Below are 4,861 nucleotides of genomic sequence, written 5' to 3' on the forward strand. Positions count from 1 at the left end.
ATTTAGCAAGACAGATTATTTGAGGGACACTAAACAAGTCAGTTGCAGAATAAATCCAGCCGATGAAACATGAGTGTTCTGCCTGACTTTGCCTTATGAAGTTGCCTTGTTAGATAATTTTTTAAGCATGCTTGGAATTTTCAGTCCTTGACATGATTTCCATGTTGATAGATTAAGTTTAAACCATCTGTCTATAAACATTTGGTAAATTTTTCCCTACCTTTTAAAAAATCAGATATACATGAAGTAAAATATAATAAACCAACCTGTGGTAATTTCATTATATTGTGGTATTTTAGGATCATTTACTGCTTATGGGAATTAAAGCCATGTTAACATATATGTACATATGTTATACACACACACACACACTCACGAGTATTTTAAAAATTATTCCATAAAGTTTCTTTCTTAGAGACAATGTTTATAGGTTGGCATTCAAAAACCAATGAAAACAAGATTCAATTTTATGTTACATTTACACTTTCTTTTCTCAAGTAAAAAAACAGTTTTATTTCTTTCATATACAATATCATACAGATTAACAGGCATTAATATCAAAAGCTTTCAATGCACTTCCATTTTGAAAGTATGATAACAGTGATAATGAATGTTTTTTTGCATTTTTATGCAAAAATATGTCTGTATATTAAAATATACCATTGAAATGTTCATATAAACATGTACTTTTCTTAAGTTGATATGACTGAGAAAATAAGGCTAAAAATGTCCAAATGTACATTTTTGACTGTGTTTGTGTGTACCTCTGCAATGTGTGTGTGTACACATAATTATTTTTACATCTAACTAGTAGACAAATGTTTCAACAGAAGGCTGAAAGAGGAATGTCAGAATTACTCTTAAAATCTGGCACATGCTGAGGTCATTTAATGGGTTATAAAATGCCTTCTAGGTGGAGATTGCCAGCTTCATCTTGGCCTAGAAAAAGTTATAGTTTCAGAATTCTGTTTAAACTGGTAGGAGTCTTTGGTAATGGATAGGTTTAGTGTTTTCTAGGAAGAATGGAAGAAAAAAACATTATTCTTAAATATACTTTGCAAAATAACAACCTGCAGGCTGAGAAAAGTCATAAAATGGAAAACATTGCCATTCAACTGAGTAAAAATGGCTTCACTCTTCTCTAAGAATGTTATTCGTATTTATTCTCCCCATTAGAAGAAAAAAATAACAACCACCCTCTGCACTAATAATACCTTTTAAGTAATTCCAGTTTTTAAATGGTATTAACACCTACACAGAATCCATACCTCTATTTGTGAACAAACATTTACAAGCATCATTATTCAGAAGCCATTTGAAATATAAAATGATAAGTAAAAACAACACCCTCAATTTGTGTATTCCAGTCATTTTATGTGACCTTTTCTTTCATATCCACTTTGCTGTGTTTCTTTACCAACCTGTGGTATCAAGCATTAAAAAAAAGAGAAATACTATTTCCAGTCTACTCAAATAGTTGACTGGTTTTATCTTATATGTCATACCTAGCCTAACTGACACTTTAAATATTACGTATTTTTCAAAAAAAAAAAGGTAGAATGAAAACTATTTGTAAGGAAAGAAGAAATATCACCAAGAGATTTACTGTTTCATTGGGACACCTGTAAATCTCTAGCCTTGGCTCTGTGCTGTCCTCTGCTTAGGTATGTTACTTATCTCCTGACATATTTCCCTATGTCTTCAGTGGGAGATTCCATAATTCTTATACTCCCACAAATCCCAATCCTATATCCCTACCCCTCAACAGAAGCATATGGCCTTTCTCTCTGCTTTTCTGGACAGCGTGGCAATAAACTGTTTTCCTCCACTGACACATCATGTGTGTCTTCACCCACATTTTTAATCCCTAGTCTCTCCAGAAGACGTGTCCTCTCCCTGTACATTGCTAACTCCTGCGCCTGTGTTCTCAAGTTCTTTCTTTTCTTGCTTTTCTTACATCTTATTTGTTTCTACTCATTATACCCATGTTCAAGTCAACTGAATTATAAAAATAATTTTCTTTCTCTCTTGCTACCTCTTCCATCAATTAATATTACTTTTTATTTTACTGTCCTTGCACTACCTAGCTATTTGAGAAAAAAGTCTATTCCTTCTATCTTTCCTCTCCAAATACTTTTTATCTTTTTAACGAGTAAAATACAGCTTCAGTCCATCTCAGTCTACTGAAGACCTCCAAATGACTTCAATGATATTACTTAGACCTCATTTTCTTACCTTGCTTGGAAAAGTGGCAAACACTGAGGAAGAGAAGCCACCTGTCTACCAACATGTACTCACCTCTCCTATAGTACAGATTTATACCCCGAAAGGGGCTGCCGACTCTTATAATTGCATCTGGCTGTGGCTAGTACTTGCCAATGGAATATAAGTGGAAGGATACAATTCACTTTCAGATCAAAGACTTTCCCATGTCTCTCTCTTTCAGTCAACAACAGCAATACCCTCATGAGTGCTGGTGCCACCAGATGGAAGGATCCATTGTCCTTGAATCACCCATGAACGAGGACCACCTGTCTTAGACTATTATGTAATGGGAAATAAACGTCTATTGTGTTAAGCCATTAAAATGTATTTGTGAGTTTGTGACCATGCGTAGCCCAACCTAACCGAAGCAGATACTATAGACAAGTATCTTGCTCTGAAACACATTTCTCCCTAGGATTTATGGCATGTATCTTCGTGGTTCTTCTACTCTATCTAATATCCCTTCCCAGTTCCTTCTAATGATGTCTCTTCCAATTCTGCCTTTATAGTGAACTGATTCTGGCCTCAAGATTTTTCTTTTCTATCACTAGTCTCACCTTGTCAATGTTCTCTTTCATGTTTACCTGCCCTTGGTTCCAGTGACCATCTCCATGAACATGACTTCAAGGTTCATACTCTTGGCCCATTAACCAACCCATTTTCATAGCCAAACCCTATTAGGTAAATTGTGGTCTCTTGAGCAAGCAGAGGAAGAATAATGGAAATTTTTCAAAAGATAGAAAACAAGGAATCAATCAAGGACGGGAAATATCAAAATCAGGACACACCACATAGCTCAGTTTGAGGACTTCCGTGTCCTCCACATCTTCCACTCTAAAGTAGTTTATTTAATATACTGTTTAGTTCAGCTGGCAATCTTTTCATAGCAAGATTCCCCTAGTGAAGAAGGCAGTGTGCCAATTCACATTCCGGTGTGAGCTCCTTCTCTAGTGCAGCCGCGCACTTTGATGAACACAAGCCTCAGGTGCTACCACTGACGTGAAACAGCTACCAGCCACTCTCCTAGACACAGAATCTGATTGGCCAACTTGAACAAATTGCTTTAAGCTAGAATAGAATCATGTGTTGAGTTTTAGTAGAATTACAATCCTTGGAATGAGGCTTCCATTTGCACTTCATCCCAGACAATGTGACCCTGAAATTTGGCCATGGTTCTCCAACAGTAGCCTGGGACTGAGCTAGAATCTGGAGCTAACTGAATGTAAGATAAAACCTAACTAGCTCTACGCTTAATGATTTGGTTACAACATGAATGATTATCATAACTGACTAAGGTGCTACGCCCCCAAGAAATAGTTTTCTTGCATCTCTTCATTCACTTCTCACAATTATGAAAGTATTATTAGCATGTCAACTTTATAATAGAAAAACTTGAATCTAGAATAATATTGTCAATTCTTCCAACCCTAGATAAATAATTGAATGATATACAAACTTAAGAATACTATACTAGAATTTTAGTCATCACTGAAATGCCGCAGAACAGCTTAATACAACTGAAGAAATTGATCGAATTATGTGAAATGATAATTATTTTTTCATTCAATGAATATTTGCTGTGCGTTTTCTCTATGTCACATACTGCGCTTGGAACTAGCAATACGGGGGTATAAGGTTTCGTAACTCTTCTAAAGAAACTTGCAACTTGGCAAGGAAGAATGACAAGTGAACTCAGGGAGTGTGGATGGATGACCACATTAGAGACAGGAGTAACATGAGGTGCCAGAAACATCTACATGAAAGCACAGGAGTGAAACACACATCCAGCCCAACATTATGGGAACAGGGAGAATTCCAAAAGCCCATGCTAAGTTGAGTTTCGCTTTCATAAATATTGTATGATAATGAAAGTAGTATATGTAGGCCAGTTGCGGTGGCTCACACCTATAATTCCAGCACTTTGGGAGGCCGAAGTGGGCTGATCATGAGGTCAGGAGATTGAGACCAACCTGACCAACATTGTGAAACTGCATCTCTACTAAAAAAAAAAAAAAAAAAATTAGCTGGGCAAGGTGGTGCATAATCCCAGCTACTTGGGAGGCTGAGGCAGGAGAGTTACTTGAACCCAGGAGGCAGAGGTTGCAGTGAGCTGAGATCGTGCTACTGCACACTCAAGCCTGGTGACAGAGCTAGACTCTGTCTCAAAAAAAAAAGGTAATATATACAGAATACTTGTAAAATACATGCAAGTCAAAAGAAGAAGACACAAGTCAAATGCAATCTTGCCACCCAAAGATAATCACAGTAAATATTTCATATATTCCCATCTAATTTTTGTCTATGGCCATATACACATAGTTTTAAAATACAATGGAAATCACACTATATATAGTATTATAATCTGATTCTTCACTTAGTAATATACCGTAAATATTTTCCAATGCCATTAAAATTTTTAGAAAACCTTGTTTTTCATGGCTATGTAACTATTTCACCATATGAAGTGTATCAATTAGGGTTTTTGGTTTCAAGGCACAGAAATAGACTCCAGCTGATTTAAGGATCAAGGAATTTATTAAAAGGATATTGGGTATATCATAATCTCATTGAGAAGGCCAGAGATCCAGGGCTCATA

This window comes from Callithrix jacchus, chromosome 6 (genome assembly GCF_049354715.1).
Source record: "Callithrix jacchus isolate 240 chromosome 6, calJac240_pri, whole genome shotgun sequence".
Classification (NCBI taxonomy): domain Eukaryota; kingdom Metazoa; phylum Chordata; class Mammalia; order Primates; family Cebidae; genus Callithrix; species Callithrix jacchus.